The following is a 10512-nucleotide window of genomic DNA, read 5'->3' on the forward strand; positions in this document are numbered from 1 at the left end:
TGAGGTTCATAGTTAGATACTAGATAGTATGGATCAGATACTGGATATGGGTTTGTAATATCGGGTCGGATCTTTACTGAACTGATAGGTTTGGGTTTTGAATGGTTTAAGCCCAACTGCACCCAAAAAAAAATTCAGATTGAGCGGGCAATGGTTCAAGCCCAACTAAATATAATGATAATGCAATGTTATTTCTTTTTCTTTTTCTTTTTTTAATTTTAATCATAAAAGTAAACCCCTCCGTCAGATTTTAAATATTAAAAGTAAAACAATGACATTTATACTCCTGATTTTTTTATAAAATTTTAAATTTACCCTTAATTCCAAATTAAAAAATAAATAAATAAAAACGAAAAATCAAGTATATTTTGGTCTTTTTAGATATTTCCGTTAGAAGTTAACGGCTAAATCTGATGAAGGAGTTCAAATTGACTACAATTGAAAGTTCAGAGATTCAAATTGAGAGGTTTTAAAATTTGGAATGCTTGTCAAATTGCGTAGCAATTCAAAGGTTTAAAGTAAAGTTACCCCTTTTTTTTTTCAAAAATGATTTTCAGCGAGAACTAATCAAAACTTTCAGGAATGAGTAATGCCATAAGAAGCTCTTTTTCCTTGTATCTTCCAAAATGTGACCCGACTTTTAAAATAACCAGTAAATTAAAATTCAATGAGTATCATCTTAAATTTAATGATAATTTTAAAATCCATATCATATTTGAAATGACAAAAGGAATACTCTTGTCCCTCTTCTAGCATAAAGATATATATAGTGTTTTCATAAACATTTTGTTTTTTTTTTTTTTTTGTCAATATATTTGATTTAAAAAAATTATCAAATTGAGCCAATAGTATTTTATGATGAGAAATGCTAGGGATCAATAAGTTTTACATATTTTCCCTATATTCTCTTACAAATTCAATAGATCAATCATTAGATTTGTAAAGTCCACCATTAACTTATGTGTAATTTACATAAATTCACAAATCTAATAATTGATTTATAAGATGAAATAGGTCAAATATAAAAAAATAAAAAATAAATAAAAAAATATATTGACCCATAAACTTTGTCTTTTGTAATAAGAATGGAAAGTGGAAATAGGATAAAGCAAGATTGGGCAAATATCCAAGCCTAGGTAGGCCCAAAAAAAAAAAAAAAAAAAAAAATCCAGCCTAAATGTTTGGCTGCCTACCCTATATATATATATATATATATATATATATATATATATATATATATATATATATATAAAAGTTGAGTTTTGACGTAGAGAGTGCTTAAAATTACGACACGTGTCCATATTTTGTAATTTCTGAGAGTGCTTAGAATTGTAATACGTGTCCATGTTTTTAATATCTGAACCATTTTTTTATTTTTACCTCCGGTCTAAATCACGTCGGTCTCTCTCACTCTAAATTCACCCTCTCCTTTTACGGCAACAACATTTCAAAACTCTTTCCTATAGAAATTGACGGTTGCACAAAGTTTATTTGATCAGTTTCATGGAAATATAGAAGTTGACGGTTGAAAATTAGTATACTTTTTTCGTGCTTTTTTTTTTATGCTTTTCATTTTAAACTACACATATGGGAACGAATTTAGTTTGTTTTAATTTATTTTTTAGATTAAGGGAAGATTGAAATGATTTATTTGATTGTATTAAATATTGAGTGAAAGATTTTGTTATTTTTGTATCCATAAAAAAAATTAAAAAAAAAAAAATTGTTATTTTGCTTTACATTATTTTTTAAATGTCCAGAATTTTATGAGTTTTATTTGTATTGAAATATAATAGGTATTATACAAAAACCTATTGGGTTTAGGGTTACTTTCAATTTTGCTACCATTCTCAGTATATTGTTATAGGGTTTCGTGTTACTATTTCCTTATTTTCTGTTATAATTTATATATTATTTTTCACTCAAATTTCTTATTGTTCTTTTGTAAATTTAATTAACTTTGTTGTTCATTATGTTTTTTGTGTTCCAATATTCCTTTTACGATTTTTTATCTCTTTCTTTGATGAAAGAAATAAAACTACTCCTAGGAGAATAAATATTCTAATATGTTTTATGGGTATTATGATTTATGAGTCTTATGTTTTAACTCATTCCAACTGGTTTTAAATTATACATATAAGAATTTTTTAATATGTTTTAATTTATATGGATTAAAACTAAAATTATATATGGTTCTTTTGATAGTATATTTTTATGTGATTTATATATTCATGCAAACTTATGTGTAATTGTGTCACTATGTTCAACAATATACTTTTGAATAACCTTTAATATTTATTTATTTATTTTTATTGAAATAGGCATGATAGATTTTTTTACACAACTTTTTTAACCTATAATAAAAAATACAATGAAAATGTGTTTTAAACTTTAAAATCAAATTATAATAAATAATCTCGCGCATGGACTCTAAGCTAACTAATAATAATAATAATAATGATGAAGTTTCTAGCCTTGGCAGCATCATGTTCAATGGGCACAAGTGCCGTGGAGGCCACCATACGTATGAATTTCTTACCAAGTTTTCAATACTTTTGACTTTTGAGGAGCGCTTGCTTTTTTCTCTTTGAGAACAAATTTTCCACTGCTCTATTAAAGTAGAACGGCATTAGGACGGGCTCAACTGCCTAGGACCCTCAATTAATAAAAATATTTAAAGTCTTTATTAACGTCCATATTATTTAATTAAGGCCCCCACTACTTAAACTTTTTGTCTTAAGTATCAAAATATATCGAGCTAGCCGTAAGAGATGCATTATTTTAGTAAGATTTTAAGATTATAATTAGTAGGAGACTATATCTTATAAAACAGAGATTACTAGTTCAAATCTCTTTCCCCCAATATCAAAGCACCCAAGATGAATCCAATTGTTGGATTCAATTATCTTCACGACTTAGTAGACCTTGAATGCTCTGTGAATGATACACACAAGGTTGATGAAGTTCTTAATTAGGAGTCGATCTATTGAGAAGTTCAAGTTTAGGTATTGGTTTGGTGGTCAACACTTTTAGGTTTTTAGGACTTGTGTTGCCCCACGACAAATCTAATCATCGTTTGGTGGCCTCTTTTTAGAATGAGGGCGCTTTTTAGGTAAGCGCCTCCTTTTTTAGGCAGGCGTCCCCTTTTAAAAAAGGGGGCTCTTGCCTAAAAAGTACCCTCATTCTAAAAATGGAGTGCTTGGGCAAGCTCCCCCATTCTAAAAATGGGGCGCTCAGGTGGGCAAGCGCCCTCTTTCATAAAATAGGCGTTTACGTATAAAGCGCTCCTATTTCTATATGGGAACGCTTTCACACCGCGAAACACCTCCAATAATTAATATATAGAGAAAATATTTTTCTCATACAATCCATATATATTTTTTATTTTCTCCTGATATACAATACGCAATACAATATTGTATTGCATATTTTCTCCATAAATATTAGATTAGTCCATAAATATTTTCTTCAGAGAATGCATTGTAGCAAATCTCTACTCCCTGCCTTTGATTCTTTCAATTTTAGCTTTCTTGTTTTTTTTTTCTCAAGTTGCCAATAGAAAAGTTGATAAAAAAAAAATAAAAAATAAAAATAAAAATCATAATAATTCTGACGACATGGTGATATGATCGAGAGTGGTCTCGTAGTAATTCTATTCTTAAATAATTTGACAGAAGACTGTCAGAAAAGCAAACAGGAGATGATCAGGGGAATCGGATCCTCTCCATTTCAAATGAAATGGAGAGGATCCAGTTCACGGTTCAGATTTTTCTAAAAGATCTAACGGTGAAAAATTGTCAAGTTTTTAAAACGAAGAAAAAGCTAGTTAACGGAGGAAAATAAAACGTTGAAGTTAACGGGTTCTAAAAGTGCGTGCGCTCTCAGTCATTACCCAAAAGTTTACACTTTACACACTGGTTTCAGCTACAACGTTGACGTTTTGCCTTTGTTTTGCCGTCATGGTGGACATCATCTTCTTCGTCGTCTTCGTCTCCGAACTCCGGTTGCAGACTTAGGGGTGAGAAACGCCGTGATATTCACTAGCGATGACTCTCTCTTTAGCTGACTCCATGGCCGTACGAAACAACAGACTTCTCCGCGTTGGCAATCATTCCTTCTTTCGGGTTCTTCATCAATCATCATCATTTTTTTATAAACAGCCAAATACTAGCCTCTTTGAGGGCTTAAATAAACGCCATGTTGTCACCAAGAAAGAATTGGCTTCACATCCCTCTGATCGCAAAGGAGTAAGTTGATTCATTTGCTAACCTACTTTTATGGAGTCTCTGTCTTCATTGTTTTAATACCACCAAGTCATGTTTTACATTTGGGAATCATTAAAGCAAATAGCTTGTTGTTAAGTTGTTTGCATCATCAACAATTGCAATAGGCCACGTCTCTGACCACACTATGTATTATCAGGCACCGAAGCTTCTCTACACCCCAAAGCTCAAAGATTTGCGTCGAGCCACCTACTACTAGTGCTGAAAGAGCAACATTACTAAGTACTATTCAGTTAAAATAAGCTCGAATCCGAACATTTTCACCTCTGCACCTGCACGCACTCATACTCATACAAAGCTCACTTGTAAGTTTCAGGCAAAAGATGAGGTCCTTACATAATATACCTCCCAATGGACCCAATCTCTTTCACCACCTTACCATCAAAGCTTCTACTGTCTGTCAACTTCTGAGATGCTTAAAAGTAACAACGAAGACGAAATACTAAAAAAATAACAAATAGCGCTTTTTATTAGGCTTTTGGTGTCGTTTTGCCTTCAGTTTTTTTCTAATTTTATTTATTTATTTATTTATTTTGCGTTCAGTTGGTTGCTAGTTTTGGTGTATTTGTTTTAGTGGTATATGAAATCTAATTCATTTAAAAAAAAAAAAAAAAAATTGCAGAATTTGTTGCCTTTTCTGTTACAAGAAATTAATCATGGTCGATAATTAATCAAGGTCTATAAACTGTCCATTAAATTCACATTCTGAAATTTAGGTGACGTCAGGAAAAATTCGATTTAGCATTGGAATGGAAAAGAGAAGAAAATTCCAACATTTTTAAAAAATCATTTTTCGATTACCAATAGGAGAACCCTGCCATTTCATATGGCCATGGACGGGAGAGAGTCATTGCTACAAAACAAAGGAAAAAGGAAGATGAAGAAGAAAATTATGTCCACCATTACTACGAAACAAAGGAAAAAAGACGACTGTTGCAGCCAAGATTACTGTGTAAAGTTTCATGGGGAATGACATAGAGTGCAGACTTTTAGAACTCGTTAACTTCAACTTTTTTTCTTTTCCTCCGTTAAGTAACTTTTAAGGACGTGGCAAGTTTTCACCGTCAAATCTTTTAGAAAGATCTGAGCCGTAAACTGGATTCTCTCCATTTCAAATGAAATGGAAAGGATCCGATTCCATGATGAGGTGGGTTAGGTGGATATCCAATAATCTATAGAAAAACATATTAATTAAGTGCCAAAAATCACGTACGTTGATTTTTCACCTCTAGCTTGAATAATTAGAAGGTCCATTTCTCACAGTCACAGCCAAATTAAGGTCACGTTCTTTGGTCCAGCTAGCTAGGTTAAGTTCCAACAATACGTACAATTTGATTAAAATGAAAGTCAAAAAGAGATTAAAAAATAATAATTAAAAAAAAAAGCCAATTATATCTGGCCAGAATAGATTTGCAAAGTCGGTCAACTCTCTTATTGTTGAGCTTGTAGGGGAGCTAGATTGCTCTCTCCTTATATATATACGGATCCGGCTTCTATGCGGTAGTGAAAACTACCGCATAGAAGCTGTAGTTCAAAACGGCACCGTTTGTATCCAAACGGTGCAGTTTTGAGACCTGAAAAAGTAGGACATTTTTTAAAAATAATAAAAAACTATTAACAAATTAAAAAAATATTAAAAAAACTATAAATATTAAAACGATTAAAAAACTTTAAAAAACTAAAAATAAAAAAAGAATAAAGAAAAAGCAAAAGCAAATGAATGTCGCAACAGCATCTGAGCTGAGACCGTGGTGTTGTTGGCGGAACTGCGATCTTGACGTGGGGTCCCGGCGAACCTGAAGTGGCTTGAAGTGGGCGCCAGCAAACCTGAAGCGACATGAAGTGGGGTTCGACGAACCGATGCTTCGTCCGGCAAGAACAAATCTGAGGTGAATTTCGGTGAGATTGAGCCGAGGGTTGGCAAACCTGTGATCCGGCAAACCTATGCTGAGGTTCGGCAAGCTTGAGCCGAGGTCCGGTGAAGCTGGGGTCGTGGGGCCATTGGCGGAACTGCGAGGTTCGCTGGTTCGCCGAGGCTTGGCCGCTGGCGACTTCTGGTTCGCCGATGGTTGTCCACTGGCGAATTTGATGGTTCGCAGACGGTGAGGGTCACGATGGGAGGTGGCTCCAGCCACCCCCTTGGCCAAAATGGGGTGGCCGACCACCCCATTTTGGCCAAGGGGCCACCCCCTTTTTCTTATTTCTTATTTTTTTAATTTTTAGTTTTTTTTTTTTAAGTTTTTAATTGTTTAAATATTTATAATTTATAATTATTATTTTTTTATATTTTTTAATTTCTAAATAGTTTTTTATTATTATTTTTTTAAAATCCTATTTTTTCACTTTCCAAAACTACACCGTTTTTATCCAAACGGTGCAGTTTTGGAACTACTGCTTCCATGCGGTAGTTTTCACTACCGCATAGAAGCCGGATCCTATATATACACACACAGGAGACTCCTCTGCTAATCTTTCATCTCAGTTAAGTGTTCTTTTCTCTACACGTATCCACCCTTTTGTTTCTCTCAGGGGAACAAACTCACTTTCAAGGTGCCTCTCAAGTCTCAAGGGCTAACTTCTTTTACCATGTTTTTTTGTTTGCTGCAAATGATCTCTTGTTTCATATATATATATATATATATATTTATGTGTGTGTGTCCTTTTTTTTAAACTCATGTGAGATGCACATGAGTTTTTAATAAAATTTATTTCAATTTTGTCCCTATTATTAAAAAAAACATGTGCATCTCACATGTTAAAGGACACATGTCACTTTTATAAACTAGGTTGAAGGAAATTCCTCCAACCCAGTTTGGAGGAAAACTTTGTCTCCACAATAATTATCTACTCGAATTACTAGTAATTTGGCAAATAATGTCAAAAACTCCATATGAAACCTATTTGCACAAGTGGTTGAGCAGTTCAAAATTGATTTGGGCAAATAGAAGTCATGTAGAGTCTCTCACATTACCTACCCAAATTACTAACAATTCGAACAGGTAATTGTTGATGGCAAGGGATTGTGGGGGATCTAAATTCCCACAATGTAGCAGGTGTCAACCGTGTCATGCACATTCATGGCATGCACGCAACATGTAGCAAGCTTATGGTTAATATAGTCAACAACATACACGTTACAAGGAGAAACCTATCAATACAAACATAACAAATTAACAAAATGAAATCATATCAGAAATATAAAACCAGAAAACCTTCACTAATTATTCTGAAGAGGAGAAAGCCAAACTGGGAACCCCTTTGATGGAACAGGGGCCAACTCGATTTTAATTTTCTCGTTGGAAAGAATTGGTTCTCATTGGAACATCTTCACTACGTAATGGAGGAAGACAAGAACAGTCACTCTAGCATACTCCTTTCCTGGGCACATCAAAAGACCTATCCCATGTGTAAGGAGAAGGTCTATTTTCTTCAAATCTTCTTGGATTAAACCTTTCTGGCTCTGAGAAGTATTCAGAGTTCTTCTGGGTCGAACCCACACTCCAATATATCTGAAAAAAAATAAAAAAATAAAAATAATAAAAAAAAAAAAATGGGATAGACAAAATTTGTTATATATAATGGCAAATGACGAAGATGGATGAAGTAGCTAGAATAGAAGGACATCACTTACCTTCCAACCCTTTGGAATGACATAACCCGCGTAGGAGAAATCTATCTTGGCTTCTCTAAAAGCACCTTGAACAATTGTTGTATGCCTCATCACTTCGTTCACAAAGTTCCAAGTATGCTTCATTTTTTGTATGTCATCCCAACATAGCACTTCTCTTGGTTTCATTAGCCCTATGATCTCACTTTGCTCTATCATGCAAAAGAAGTTCTACCAGCTAGTTTTGTATACATGTATGAATCAAAATAAAAACTACAAAGAGAGACATGCTTCTTAATTAGGGCTAGCAATTCATGCTGGCATGTCGAGATCGTGGGTCAATCCACACACGAGCCATTTAGTTAACATGTCAAATCTCCCAACCTTGACACGACTTATTTAAATAAATGGGTAACACGACACAATCTGTATAACCCATTTAATAAATATATTATTTGACCAGTTTTGACTTGTATATGAATTTAAATGTAAAAACAAAACAAAAATTTAATGAATTTTAAAAATTAATTTATATGGGTTTTAGCCTTTTATTGGTTTTCTTTTTTAATTGTAAAAAAAATATAATTTACTTTATATGGGTTATGCGGGTCACCTATAAGTTAAGTGAGTAAGCACACAATTGACCCATTTAATTCAAGTCAACCCAAACTGACTCGAACTAGAACCTATTAATTTTATATGAGATTTATGTTGGGTTCGCGGGTCGTATTAAAAATTACCAACCATATTCTTAATACAATGCACAAACAAAAAATAAATACCTCTTACAACTTCATTATAGACATGAGGCATCTCTGCAAGATATTTCATAGAGAGAGTGATAGTGGCAGTCGTAGTGTCATGGCCCCCAATCAGAAATGCCAAAATCTTATCTGCAATCTCCAATTCTGTCATGAACCCATCGTGGACGCATGGCAAAGCAATCATTTGTGATAGCACATCCTGTGTTGGAGAAGCTAAATTATTTGCCAAGGCTTCCCTCCTCTCCTTCACAATCACATAAATCTCTTTCCTGAGAGCTTCTGCTGCTTTTATTGCATGATAAAATGGTGTACCCGGGACGTTTAAATGTACAGATAAAATGCCCTTGGTGAGATCATTGAAGTGGCACAAAAACTTGGACAATTTCTCCTTGTCATCGATGCTCATAAATAAATGGCAAGCTAAGGTGAATGTGTGCATTTTCACTAGAGGATGTACCTTAACTTCATTTTTGCCTTCCCAGTAATTCTTGAAGTGGGTTCTTGAAATGGAGTCAATTGATGCCACAAATTTGTGAGTCTCATTGAACTTGAAGAACAAGGATATGAACTTCCTGACCTTGGCAGCATCATTTTCAATGGGCACAAGTATCAGGAACTCAAAGTATTTTGAGTTTCTGTAACTGCGATCGAATGCAATCTCGCACTGTTAATAAGTGCGATCGATCGCACTATCAGAGAAGAAATAAAAACTCTCGGGTAGTGCAATCGATCGCCTTCATGCAGTGCGATCGATCGCCTTCATGCAATGCGATCGATCGCACTCGCAGTAGGCTAAAAACACTGAAGCACGATGACGGGATGAAGCTGCTGAAGACTAAAACTGTTATTCTTTCTGTTAAGCTTGGTTTGTAAATAACAACCTATTGTTATGTAGTTAGTAGTTAGTATATACTATATATACTGTAAATGTACAAAATCAATTGATTGAATAAAGTTTTACAAAAAGAGAATTTTTCTCTCAATAGGCAGCATCATTTTCAATGGGCACAAGTGCTATGGAGGGGAAGAGCTTCTGGACCGAGGGAGGGCGCCAGCGTATGAACAACTTGCCATCATTTGAAAAGATGAATCTATTTGCAGCAGCACCAGAAAATATGATGAAATTCTCACCAAGAATACAAGTTTTGAAGACTTTTGATGAGTGTTTGGTTGTTCTCTTTGAGACAAAATTTTCCACTGCTCCCTCTTGCACTGCAGCCAAAAATTGAAGGGTTTCGCCAATGATTGGCCAGCCGAAACTTCCAGGAGGGAGAGTGACATTTTCTTTGGTTGCATAAGCCAAGGAACAAATGCCAAAAGAAATGGAAGAAGCCAAGAGTAGGGTAATCAAGAAGAAGAAGAAGAAGAGGAGGAGCTCCATGTAGGGAATTATTGATACACACAACCTGATCCACTATTTCAAGTTTTTAGCAATTATTGAGATACACCTACCACTGACAGAAGACATGGCAAGAAATCAGTCACCAAGGGATTGGGGCCATTCATGACACCTCTCATGTGTAACTGTACGTGTCGCGTGGCACAATCATCTTCAATTACCAACGTATCCTAAATAAAAACTAAAATAATTAAATCATTTTTAACCAAAAAAAATAGTGGTCAACCAGAAAACCATCGGCCCTGTTTGTCGATGGCCTTGGAACGGTACTATTTCAGAGTTGGTACTGTAGCAACTTTTTAGGAATATGTATTTGATTGGTTTTAGTGAAAATGTTTTGTGAGGAAAAGTGAAAAAATATATTTTATATGAAAAAATGTAAAAAATTTGTTTTGTAGTGATTTTTTTATTTAAATAATAATAATAATAAATGATTGATATGGTATAAAAAGTAGAGAT

The 10512-nt window shown here is 34.0% G+C and overlaps 1 pseudogene; it reads right to left on the reverse strand.

The window, feature by feature from the left end:
* Positions 1–7500: 7500 nt before the first annotated feature.
* LOC148584347 (beta-amyrin 28-monooxygenase-like) lies at positions 7501–10035 on the reverse strand (annotated as a pseudogene).
* Between the last annotated feature and the right edge of the window lie 477 nt (positions 10036–10512).

The sequence above is a fragment of the Corylus avellana genome, chromosome 7 (genome assembly GCF_965113065.1).
Source record: "Corylus avellana chromosome 7, dhCorAvel1.hap1.2, whole genome shotgun sequence".
NCBI lineage: Eukaryota > Viridiplantae > Streptophyta > Magnoliopsida > Fagales > Betulaceae > Corylus > Corylus avellana.